Source organism: Gigantopelta aegis, chromosome 6 (genome assembly GCF_016097555.1).
Source record: "Gigantopelta aegis isolate Gae_Host chromosome 6, Gae_host_genome, whole genome shotgun sequence".
NCBI classification, from domain to species: domain Eukaryota; kingdom Metazoa; phylum Mollusca; class Gastropoda; order Neomphalida; family Peltospiridae; genus Gigantopelta; species Gigantopelta aegis.
In genome coordinates this window covers 40044535-40058906 of record NC_054704.1, presented here as the reverse complement: position 1 = coordinate 40058906, position 14372 = coordinate 40044535, and positions in this window count along the sequence as shown.

Below are 14372 nucleotides of genomic sequence, written 5' to 3'. Positions count from 1 at the left end.
GTTTACTTGTAGAACAGGAAATTGCATTTCAGGACATCTAGTTTTCAAAACTTTGTGGAAACCGCCCCACCCCTAGAAACTTTGTTTTAGCCCCCGTCGTCATCAACCACCCCCGTAAAAATCGTCTTTCCTGCGAAAGTCATATTTGAAAATTGAATGTGGTATTTTGCCGAAAACCATCAATAATCAACTGATATAAATTAAAAAGGCACTTGCCCTCCCTTACAATATAACTTATTGACTCGTTTAATCAGTTTTCGATGTGTATATTGTCATTAAACTCTACACAGAAGAATGGCCAAAATAAAAGTACAGTCACACACACACATGAAGCTCAAACAAAATGAAAGTCGAATAAAAGGTGAAAATACTTCTTTATATGCCCCCCCCCCCCCCCCCCCCCCCAAAACACACACTCTTTTATAACTAAACCATTTAACTATGAAGCGTAATTATAACAAATGCGTGTTTCTTTGTTTTGTGTTGTTGGCATAGAGAAGTAGCTTATATGAAGTTTATGGGAATAAGGCAGTCTTGTCTGAATTTTTATAAATTATCAAATTCAAAGAAAATCCTAAATATGAACATAAACAATGTATTAAAGGAGCTCAATCACGGATTTAGTGGGCCTTGTTTCTCTAAATATGCATTATAAATGGAAATTACATTCATTTGGAATACCAAACCTAGTTAATGTATGATCCAAAATATTTAATTGAAATACGATGCGAGTGGGAAAATGATACGCTTAATTTTTAAAATTTGGAAACTTGATTGTGATGGAGTACAAAACAGACTCGCAGTGATGATAGAGGCTATATATACGACAACCGTATAATGTATTTTGGGATGTTGATATAAACGATCGCCGTGTATAGAGACTGGCAAATAAGGGCCGGCTATATACATGGCAAATAAAAAAAAAATAGATTATTTCATGACGAACAAAAACCGCGAATTTTTTACGCTGTTAAAAAAAACTAAAATACAAAACTGTCGGAACAGAACTCACCATTATTATTATTATTAGTATTATGGCGTCCCGTGTGCAAATTTATTTGGACTGGTCGCGCAAAGTGGTGTATTTCGGTTTTAATGTATAGCGTAAAAAAACCCAGTGTACAGGTCCATGGTTTTGTCGTCCAAAGGTTGGCTAATTATTACTTAACCCAGTTGAATCCAGTTCTACGTGCAGGGACAAGTTCAGCCTGCCGTTTGTGCGTGTGTGCATGCACGTTAATCTTGCATTTTTATAGCCAAACTCCTCCAGATAAAACACCGCCCCTCCACCCCAAAAAGGTAGTAGTAGGCCGCTAATAATAATAATAATAATAATAATAATAGTAGTAGTAGTAGTAGTAGCAGCAGCAGCAGTAGTAGTAGCAGCAGTAGTAGTAGTAGTAGTAGTAGTAGTAGTAGTAGTAGTAGTAGTAGTAGTAGTATAGTAGTAGTAGTAGTAGTAGTAGTAGTAGTAGCAATAATAGTAATAGGAATAACAATTGTGTATTATTATTATTATTATTATACATGATGTATTATAATGTTGGTAAAATCTCACGTCACGGTGGGGGGGGGGGGGGGGGGGCGGTTGTTACAAAAACATTACATAAATTTAGTGGAGGAACCGGGAGTGGTCTCAGCTTTACTAGTAGCCTATAAAAAATGTATTTTGAGTTTTATTGCCCCTTGCAATTATGAGAATTTGAAATGTGACGAATTTCAACAAATAACCTTTAAGTCAGGTTTATGTACGGTGCTGAAATAGAACGGTGTTTTTACAAAATAGGCAGTTTTTGACGTAATTTGAAATGTGACTAAAACAGACAACAAAATAAACCTTAAGTCATATTTATTTACGGTTTTAACAGAATAACTTTTTTTTACAAAATTTACGTAGGCAGCCTCAAAATTGCAGGCAGTGTGAAAACATATTAAGCATCAGGATAAAATAATAATCATTTGTAGATTATTATTATTATTATGATAGTTTTATTATTATTATTATTTATGTATTATTATAATTAATTATTTGTTAGTACTGTAGGGACAATATGATGCTATTCATATATCTATGGAAAACGTACACTAAAGGGTCCGCTAAATTTATATACATGTACTCCCCCACCCCGGTGACGGTGTTTGTGATCCAGATGTTTTTCACGTACGACCAACGATAAATTTACCTATAGATGCAAAGGCCTAACTAGTCGGGATTGTAGACGTTTAACATGCTTCTGTTACTAAAATAAATTAATGTATAAGCTTATTATCATTCAGTACATGTTTTTATTATTTTTTAATAACTTATTTCCATTGGGTTTTTTTTCTTTCTATTTACCCTACGTCGCAGAGGACGGTCAAGCGTTCTCGTTACACGAGTTTGGTAAATGGTTTTGGCACTGCGGTTATTTGGGGAATGCCCGTCACGTGACTCAAAATAATACGTCACACCTCTGCTCTCCAAATAGCCGTTATTTTTCTCAGAATTATGGACCGTACCCATAATTCAATTATTTTTTATAAAATATCAATAATAAGTGTGATATGGTGGTTATGTAGATGGTTCAATAAAGTACTTTTAGGTACAAATCAAATGTATATATTGTCATATAATACCTTTTTGGGTCAATAATTAGGTGAGAGAGCGCATTTAACAAAGTTCAGTTTGAACATCAATTATACGTTTACTTTTGAAAGATAATAATTCAAATAATTATTAAAAATTTCTTTGGGTATAAAATTTGATTTATAATTTACTCTTTTTAATTTTCATTTGAGTTAAGAATAAAAACTAACCTCTCGAAAGGACTAAAAATAATTGATGACATTTTTCTTATTACATGTTTTTGTTTTCCTTGAAACAGTTTTAATCTTCATTTGGATGTACATGTACTTGATTTTCACTTGAGTAATTGTTCTGAGTTATACAAAAAAATGTAAACATTGACATATTAGCTAGTTTTGCGGTGTGGGACATAGCCCAGAAGTAAAGCTCTCCCCGTCGTTGAGTCCATTGGACACTTTCTTGTTCCAGCCAGTGCACCACGACTGGTATATCAAAGGCCGTGGTATGTGATATTCTGTCTGTAGAATTGTGCATATAAAAGAACACTTGCTACTTATGGGAAAATGTAGCGGGTTTCCAAATCCGCGAGATATTTACACCTTCTGTTGATTGTATACTAGTATACGTAATGGTCATTTAAACATGCACTACATGTATGTTTGTGTTTTCTTCTATTCAGTATTTTACCACCAAGAGAGTCCAGCAGAGCCAGAGACCAGTTATCTGCAGATGCTATTATTTGTTTCTCTTAATATTTGCAAGGAAGCCTCAGACCAAAAGAACGAAAGTAAAATTGGACAGTCATGGGTCAGTGTTGTTTCAGGTTCCTCTGTTATCCCATTCATATGTTGAAATGTTCAAATGTTTGTGATCTTTGACCAGCCCTTTGATATTCTTAGAATGTTCCTCCACCTCAACGTGAGCACTGTCAGTGTACTCTGAGTGTGGAGATTTTGAAGATAAACTATAAAAACATTTACACTGCATCTTGATATTGAGAACAGAATGACAGAAATTATAGAAGAGTTTCAAATGATATGTGAAGAAAAACTGCGGTGGGATTGTTGAAATTGCTGCTGAAAATTAAACACTTTCAACAAATTAATATGATGTAATAATATTATTAATATTATATATATTATTAATTGTTCTTGTATTTGACATATTTCTACTTAGTAGTAATTCAGACTTCCAAGACTTAGGTTTCAGTTTAACACTACTCATGAAATGATAATGTTTAATCGCTGGATTTGGAGATGAATACCACAGAAAGTTAATTTTAAACATAAATTTGTTTACTAGTCTGCGTGGCAGTTAATATGTAAAGAACCTCTCTTTGAGAAAAAAGTTAATGTTAAGTATTCTCATAAATATTAAACGAATTGTGCAAATTACAATATGTGGTTTAGTCTCATGTTACACAAGTGTAATATATAATTTTGTCATTTTTCTACATTTGCTCTTTGGGCGTGGTTTGTGTGTTTTGTGGTCTTATAATATTTTGTACTCTTAATTAGCTGCATGTGCCTCTAGAACAGTTAAATCTTTGTGAGTATATTTTGTCCTATAGGAAGTGTTCATGTTTAAGTTTGTTTCCCAACAGTTCTTGCCACACAACATGAGTTTATAATTTATTTAAAAACTGTATTGTACAGGCTTAATTGGCCAATATCTTATAAAGGGTTGAGGGGTGGGAGGCAACCAAACATATGCAGCTCTAGCAGGTCTCGTCAGAACCAAGACAGACCAATATATGTGTATTTACGGTGCAGGGGGTGGGGGAGATGTTATGGGGTCGTGGTTTCCACCCACCCACCCTCTGTATACGCCAATTGTGAATTGTTTTTTTTCTTTTAATTTATTTCGTGTATAACTTTTGTTTCATAAATAGGACACGTGCCATATCTCGGTTGGTTCAGGCATTTCAGCTATGTAAGAATACACCACTACTTTTGTAAGCTACATACACCAAAACAAAAATGTGTACAGCTGTAATTTATTTGCAGACACATTTTTTTCAAAATATATTCCGGGGCAAAATAATTAGATTCCCTACCCCAGTAAAGGTCGTTCGTCACAACCTAAACCCCCACCTGCATAAATCAGAGTTAGACAAATCCGCTAGCCCGACGCCCGTGGCTAGTGGTTTTTATTTATGATAAATACCTGCACACGCGCCTCTATCCTGCTATAGTTTTGTAATCTTTAGCGTGTGTGTGTGAAGACTTTCCCATGCTCCTATACCACTAAGGCTTCGAGCATGTCCACCCCGGGTTCGGTCTCTGGAGGCCAGGGGCCCAATCCGGGACAGAAATTACTTAGGACAATTTTGAAATTAAACCAATGGGGAATACGGATATTATATAATTAGTTTTTATTTGCGCAATTCCAAAAATAATAATTAATATAAAATATATAATCCATTTAATTTAATCTTTAGCGTATACAATTATGGTACACTGATAGCATCCCTTACGCCTTGTATTTTAATGTTACTGCTTCACCCCGACCCCTTCTTTCAAAACAAATAATTGTAACGCATCCCCGGCCAAACAAAATTGACGCCACGGTTTTAAACAAGTGGAGTGTCATAGTTGCGCCTTCTATTCTCTTGATCCGCGGCATATCGGGAATCGATTATATAATTCCAACAAAAAACAAAGACATTGTAATTTATCCGGCCTGACAAGAACAGTTAGCATAGGATATTTTAAATATTGTTTTGGTTGTATTTGACGTTCATGTTCTTGTACTTTGATTTACCGAAGTAAAAATGGTTTCGTCGGTTTAAAACACCTTGTAATCGTGCATATACCCTGTAGTGAATCACAAGCATGTCTCCCCTAGTCGGGTTTTTAATTAAACAACGATATTTCTAAACAAATTAAGGCGAAAACTTAATCGGCAGATCGGTTAATTTGGCTATCGGCATATGCGAATCGGCCGCTACTAGTGTAAGTTGTCTAACTTAGCAACAGTTGCGGTAGAGGGAGGTAGGCGGCGTGGTTAACTCGTCATAAGGGGAGATCAATTATTATGACTAAAAAGAAATAAAATAGAAAGAAATAAACACATTTTCTTACACACGCGTTGGTGAGAACATCATTCGTTATTTTTGATAACACATACTTGTTAACACATGTACGTTTGTTAACAATTTCAAGACATACGACTGGCTGCTCCTAGGTGATGACCAGGTCACCAGTGCAATACATCCAATGAAAAAGCGACAGGATCGTAATCGATTACTCTGTGACCTTTAGTTAACCTGACAATCATTTGTCTGTGACGCGTAAGTTAGCTACAGGCGAAAGAGCTGTAAATAACGTTTGGTCGACACGTTTTTTATAATTTGCTTAAAACCGGTGTCACATATAATTTGCACTCCCCTGGATTAGCACTCCCAAGTCAACATTATACGTAAAATAAGCAGTCCCCAGTGCATATTATTCTTGTAATATGCAAGCCCTCAGTCTATATTATACGTATAATATGCACTCCTCTAGTCTATGTTACACGTAGGATATAATGTTTTAAGCACTCGCATAATTATATTTTTTAGCGTTTTTGATGTTTGTATGGCGAATGCAGTTTGTAAAATTGGTATAAATCTCAGTGGCGAATCTAAACGATGGTGTTGGGTATATGAATCAGGGGCGGACCGAAGTGGCCAAACGTTCCTGGATCCGCCCTTACAAATTTGCAGTATAAAGATAATAAGGCATCATGTGTGGTGATCGGATGGATCCTAGAATCTCTTCACCCATCACTTGCTTCCCTTACTTCCGATTAATATGTCAGGAATTATGTGGAAATAACATTGCAAGGCTTTGTCTTAAGCAGGTTCATATTTTAGAACCAAAACAATCATTACTTCAGACTAACCCAACCCCAGATAAGTGCAACCATGTATGCCCATCATCATTCCTGTATTCTTTGTTCATATCAGGGATCCTATAAGGACAACCATTGTTTGTTTAAAAACATTTTTAACTTTTTTAACTAAGGGAAGTTGTAGACGATCTGAAAACCAAAGGAAGAAAAACTAATTTTAGACGACCTTACAAATGATTTTCCGTCGAAAATGGAAAATTATTATACGTAAAAAGCAAGAATTATAATCATTACTATACATATAACCTATACTTTCCATTCATTACTATACATATAATCTGCACTTTTATTCATTATTATAAACATAACCTACATTACTTATTCATTACTATAGACATCAACTACGCTACCCATCCATTAGTATACGCATAATCCACACACACACACGCGCGCGCGCGCGCGCGCGCGCACGCACACACACACGCACACACACCATATTCATTATTATACGTATAATCTACACTTCCCATTCATTATTATACTATAATCAACACTCCCCATGTATTGTTATATCTATAATCTATAACCCACATTCCTTACTATACATATAGAGAATGATACATGTGTGGCCGTTAGATACCATTTATCTTACAACGAGTTGTTTTTAAAAAATGTTGTTTTAAAGTGTATCTAACGAGCCAAAGCGAGTTTGATACGTTTTCAAACAATGAGTTTTAAGCGAATTTTAACATCTAAAAGTTATTTACAGCCCTTGCATTTGCAGCTAACGTGGGGCGGGAAGTAGTCCAGTGGTAAAACGCTCGCTTGATGCGCGCTTGGTTTGGAATCGATCTCCGTCGGTGGGCCCATTGGGCTATTTCTCGTTCTAGCCAATGAACCACGACTGGTATATCAAAGGCCGTGGTATATGCTATCCTGCCTGTGATATGGTGCATATAAAATATCCCTTGCTACTAATGCAAAAATGTAGCGGGTTTCCTCTTTAAGACTATATGTCAAAATTACAATATGTTTGACATCCAATAGCCGATGAATTAATTAATTAAATAATTAATTAATTAATTAATTAATGTTTAACGACACCCCAGCATCGGCTATTGGATGTGAAACTATGGTAAATGCAAACAAATAAATTGACATGGACATCAATATAAAAATTCAACAGTTACATTAAAACAGTGTAAAGAACTGCAAAAAATACAAATATCACAGATAGATACAATTAAAATTTAGAATAAAAGTCAGTATCACGTGGAAACTGTAATATAAGTTCTCGATGGAATCAAAATGATTCCATCACCTTACGTTGTCCAAATATATCTTTTCGAGTTTCTTTGAAATGAGTACACTCCACCAAAATGTGGTGCACCGTCAGAGTACACTGACAGTGCACACACATGTGGAGGATCTTTCTTCCAAATAAATGAATGGGTCAAGTAAGTGTGACCGATGCGAGCACGACACAATACTATTTCATCCTTCCTGCACTGCCTATAGGAGGACTGCCACTCTCTCAAGACTGGCTTGATGGCATGAAGCTTGTTCGCAACCGCACCGTCCCAATCATGTTGCCAAGTCGAAAAGATAAATTGGTTGATACTATATTTAAAATTAGTATTAGGCACACCAACCCTGGCATGAGGCGAATCCAAAGCAGACTTGGCAGCTGAATCTGCCTTTTCATTAACCCTGATGCCAACATGGCTGGGCACCCAACAAAATACAATATCTTTATTGGCAATGGATTAAAAAGGCACACTTTCGTATCACCATCCCAATTAAGGGATGGTCCAGCTTCATATTGCGTAAAGCTTGGAGACACAAAAGTGAGTCGGTAAAAATAATAAATTTGGATGCAATTGAATCATTGATATCTTCTAAGGCTTTAATAACTACCCAAACCTCAGCACTAAAGATTGATGCCGAGTCATGGAAATTATTGTATCTGAAGGAACAACTGTAGCACAAGCCACAGAATTCCCATCCCGTGATCCATCTGTATAAACAGGAATGTAATCACGGTACCTGTCTTGAATTTACATGAACAAATGTTCATAGACAACAGCATCTGTACGATATTTCTTCAGATGCGCAATATCAAACACAATTTTAGGTGGTGTAATACACCAAGGTGGTAAAACAAAATATGAAAGAGTTTCCAAAGTGTCAGTTAAATCAATGTTAGAAAGCGACAAAAAACGCTGAATGCGAAGACCAAATGTACTAATAGTAATTGGCCTTGCATCAAACAACTTCATATATTTGTTATCAAACATCGCATCATGTGTAGGATGTTTTGATAATGATTTAATCTTAGTGGCATACTGAAGAGAACGCTTTGCACGTCTAGCACCCAAACAAGGTTCGTGTGCATCAACATACAATCTCTCTACAGGAGATGTTCTGAAAACACCAAACCAAAGCCTAAGTCCCTGGCTGTGTATAGGATCTGGTATATACAAGTAAGACTTGCGTGCCGACCCATACACAATGGATCCATAATCAAGTTTTGACCTCAAAAGAGATCTATACAGACGGAACATAACCTTGCGGTCTGCTCCCCATTCCGTATTTCCAATAACCTTTAACATATTTAGTTCTTTTAAGCCCTTCTTTTTAACATATTTAAGATGGGGCACAAAATATAGCTTCCTGTCAAATATAACCCCCAGAAATTTGGTCTCCTCCACAACTGGAATTGGATTTTTGTCCAGAAACAACTGTGGATCCACGTTTTTGCCTTTGAGAATCTAAAACAATTATCAGTTTCCCATTGTTTAAGTTTATTCAAACAAAGCTGCAACTTAAGTTCAATGATACGCATATTGGACCAACAGCCGATGATTAATAACCAATGTGCTTTAGTGGTGTCGTTAAACAAAACAAACTTTTTGGTAGCTAACTTACGCGTCACAGACAAGTGATTGTCAGGTTAACTGTACGTCACAGTGTAATCGATTTCGATCGTGCTGTTTTTTTCATTGGATGTATGGCATTACTGACCCGGTCATCGCCTAGGAGCAGTCAGTCATATGTCTTGAAATTGTTAACACATGTACACCAACGGGTGTGTACGAAATAATAGTACTCGCCATTCATTACTATCAACTGACAATCATGCAAAATGACACTTTGTGTTTTAAAATATACATTTCTAATCTGCACTACCCATTCACTATTATACACATAACTCATCACTGAATAGCACTTGAATTATTATTAATATTTAAACATAGTAGTGGAGAGTGCATATTATATGTATAATAATAACTAGGGGAGTGCAAATAATTCAAGGGGAGTGCGTATTATACGTATAACACTGGGGAGTGCAAATTAAATGTATAATAATGACTGGGGAGTGCATATTCTAGGGGAGTGCAAACTAAATGCTACACCGGGGTTTTTAAGATATGTAAAAAATAGAATACTACATTCGTGTCCGTTAGATACCATTTATCTTACAAATCGTTGTTTAAAAATGTATCCAACTCGGTTTCGCTCGTTAGATACATTTTAAAATAACTCATGTATGATAAATGGTATCTAACGGCCACTCATGTAGTATTCTCTATTTTAAACCAAAATCAATTCATCATTAGCCTGTATTTAAAAAAACACCGTTATAATGTGATATTCAGACACTATGGGTGAGCAGGTTGGTTGCAGTCACTATTTGCAGTTACTTTTTTCTCTTGCTTTTTCATCAAAGAATAATTTGGCTATAACAATAGAATCCTAGTATTAACCCCTCCGAGGATATTAGATAAAATATTCTGGCTAGGGCATTACCCAGTTCTCTATATCACCGATCTAAGATAGAGACAAACAGCTATTTTGAGTCAGTCCTCTGAAATAATCCTCAATCCGCACTGTAATGTAATATTTGGATGAAGAGGCCTACATGGCTATTACATTTTAGTATAGTAAATATTTAACAATATGAAGATAATCACTGTCAGTGTCTCGCGCATTTTGCTATTAATTATTCTATAATAAGTACAATATGTTATTTGCATAATTTGTTAATAACATACGTTGTCATTTGTACATGAAACAAAAGTGTTGTATTTTGATATCTTAATAATTTATTGAACATGATTTTTTCATGAACAGATATTTCCGTCCAATGTTTACACCGGTTTTTTTCGTCAAAGCTTTTACATTATTTACTATAAAGGGTTATTATAAAGACTGAAGATGTCATGTGTTCTTAGAAATTAGTTTATACTTACAATATATTCTGAAGTAGATGACAACTTGGTGAATGAAATATTCTTGACCCAGATCCACCTCCCACCAGGTGTATTGCTGGTTAATGTTGGTACTTATACAAACACCTCCACCTGACTGAGGCGTGTTGCCATCGACAGCTTTTCCAGCAGGTGCATTGCCATAGTATGAACTCTGATATGCAGTCTTCCCGACGGCTACATTCTCTATTAAACAAATCACAACGAGTATAATGAACACATTATATCCATTTCTAAGTGAATATGTATGAAGTAATAGTTGAAGCTAACAAAATTATGAAATATACTCGAGAATTCACAGAAATTGTTTTCTTTTTTAATTAATAATATCAATATGTATGCTTATTCTAAAAACAAACACCGTGATATGGTGTGATTGACAAAAGTGTCGTGATTGCATTCCATCAGTGTTCATATAATGTCACGTGTGTGGGAGGGGGGGGGGGGGGGGGGGTCGTTAAATTTAAAACATTTTGTTCTAATATTTTCAGGATACGATTATGTAATGTCTGTAAACTATGTAATATGTAAGTTAATAATGACCTCGGGACCCCAATCATGACATTACATTTCTGAGGCAATAAAGTATTAAAATAAATTATTATTATTATTATTATTATTATTATTATATACTAGTGGAAAAAGTAACTGTGTAACCTAAAAAATCGGATGAAAATAAAACCGCTCAATATTTTAGCCTGATGTTTTGTACATGTTACCAGTAAACGCACCGCCACACAATAGCTGGGTCAATGCCGTATTTACACGTGCAGTTTTGCTTCTGGGACATGAACATGTTTTTCCCATTTTTTTTCTCCCAACATTTTACTTTTCAAGTTTTTGTCGACTTTTCAACTGTCGGGTCATTGCATGCCAACCGGGGGTACAGAAAAGCAGGTTATTTCTGTTGAAAATTGTAACAGAGCAATGCCCAGGCTAAACGAAAATGACCGCCTTCGCGCAATTGGCATGATCCAGGCTGGTATGCGCCATCGCGCTGTCGCTACGCAATTTGGTGTACACATAAACAGTATTCAGGCTTTGTGGAGACGTTATCAACATGTTGGTAATGTCAGAGACCAACAACGTGCAGGCCGTCCACGCGTGACGTCACGACAGCAGGACAACCACATCAGACTCGTGCACCTCAGGAATTGATTCCAAACGGCAAGTCTGACAGCGCGGACCATTCCTGGATTGCGTGCCATTAATCCCAGAACTGTACGGAATCGATTACGTGAACATGGTTTCCGTCCGCGACGCCCGGCTGTCCGTTCAGTTTGGTAAGACGGCATTGTGTAGCACGTTTGGCTTGGTGTAGAAGACACTTGCACTTTAATCGCCGTGACTGGGCGGGTATACTGTTTACGGACGAGTCCAGGTTTCACTTGGACAGCAGTGACGGCCGTTCAAGAGTGTATCGTCGTGTTGGAGAACGTTTTAGTGACGCCTGTGTTGTGGAGCGACGTGCATTTGGCGGAGGCAGTGTCATGGTTTGGGGTGGCATCACGTCAACTGGACGAACACCTCTTGTGGTCATCGATGGCAATTTGAACGCTGTACGCTACCGTGACGACATTATTCAGGCTCACGTCATCCCATTTGTGCAAGGACAGCAACGTCACATCACGCTTCAGCATGACAATGCTAGACCTCACGTCGCCCGGGTGGTAATGGATTTTCTAGCACAGCAGAACATCGATGTGTTGCAGTGGCCTGCGGTCTCACCCGATCTTGCACCAATCGAGCACGTCTGGAATGAGATGCAACGTCGTGTACGTGCACTGCCTAACCAGCCGCTGACGTTGAGAGCGCTTGGTCAGACGTTAGTACAGATCTGGAACGGCATTCCCCAGGCATTCTTCAACAATTTGGTAGGCTCTATGAGGCGACGGTGCCAGGCATGCATCGACGCAAACGGTGGCCATACGCGCTATTAACTTTGTGAACTGTTTTTTTTTTTAACCCCCCCCCCCCATGTCTTTCATCCCCAATACCGATGAAATGACGGATGCTGTGACATTTTAAATGAATTGACGTTTTGCTTAATTGCCTAATAAATAATGCTATGTGATCATTTTATCGTTTTATGTCTTGAAATTTTGTTTTTATCAACATGATAACCATACACAGTTACTTTTTTCCACTAGTATATATTCCCTCTTGTTTTCCTCTGCTCTTGTCGATACACTCTGTTCTGTATTGTGTGTTAGGGTACCTGATCACAAACGTTGCTACAATATAGGCCTGTTATACCATAAGTAATCAATACTGAGGTGTTAACTTTTATTTCAGTGTATACGGAGACATGATATAATTCAGTGGTAGAGTGATCGTCTGAGCTGCGGCTAGTCATAGGACCTGTTGTTGTATTTTCCTCATATCAACCAGTAATTGACGACTAGTACATTAAAGGTTGAGGTATGTACAATCATTTCTTTGATAAAATGCGTACAAAGGATCCATTCCTACTGTTCCGTTAAGTAGTCTATGTATACTATCCTGTCTGTTTACGGTTATATGGCGTCGGACATATGGTTAAGGACCACACAGATATTGAGAGAGGAAACCCGCTGTCGCCATTTCATGGGCTACTCTTTTCGATTAGCAGCAAGGGATCTTTTATATGCATCATCCCACATACAGGGTAGTACATACCACGGCCTTTGATATACCAGTCGTGTTGCACTGGCTGGAACGAGAAATAGCCCAATGAGCCCATCGACGTCGATCGATCCCAGACAGACCGCGCGTCGAGCGAGCGCATTACCACTGGGCTACGTCCCGCCCCATCCTGTCTGTGGGATACTGCAAATAAAATATCTCTTGCTGCTAATCGGAAAAAGTAGCCCATTTCGAGCGGCAGTGGGTTTCCTATCTGATTATCTGTGTGGTTCTTAATAATATGCCCCACGCCAGATGACCGTAATTATAATGTGTTAAGTGCGTCGTTAAATAAAACAATGTTCCTTCTTTCTCTCTTGTCTAAGTATCGATATAACCTTTAAGGTAGACACCAAAATAACCGTAGTTTAAAATATCCTGAGGTTTCGTTGAAAAAAATATATATACTTTGAATAATTTCCTTTACCATTGTTGCAAAAAATAATTAACTGGGCTTTTGTAATATAATAAGGTAGGCTACAAAAACAATTTGCGAAGACAATTAAACTTACCAAACGCAGCGAATATAGCCTCGATTTGTAGACTAAATAAACATCCTAGAATAAGATAATGTATCCTGACTCCAGCCATGTCGTGCGTCTTCTAAGAATGTTGATCAACCAGGAAGTAAGAATTTGGCCTCAATTTAAACAAGACGTTCGTTCTATTGACTGCACACGATTAAACAGTGTACATTATTCGATATTTGTAAACCGTGTGCGTGTAGCCTACTGTTTTGTGAGGGCAGTAAATGAGTCTTACATACGTTAACATGTGCGATATGAACCCCCAACCCACCCCGTCCACACCACATCCATAAAAAGGTTTTAAAACATTGATCCCTTTTTCGTGCTGCATCTAACCCACCATCCCTATTACATTCATTTGGATACGAATACACAGGTTATGCTGACAGGGTATTTAATGAAAAGCGCTCACCTCAAATGTGTGGAGTTGGTCAACCATGCAGCCAATTGCCGTCTTAAAAATAAGCAGCTAATATGACCTGATGACTGCTATATAAGGAAGGTGTCTAA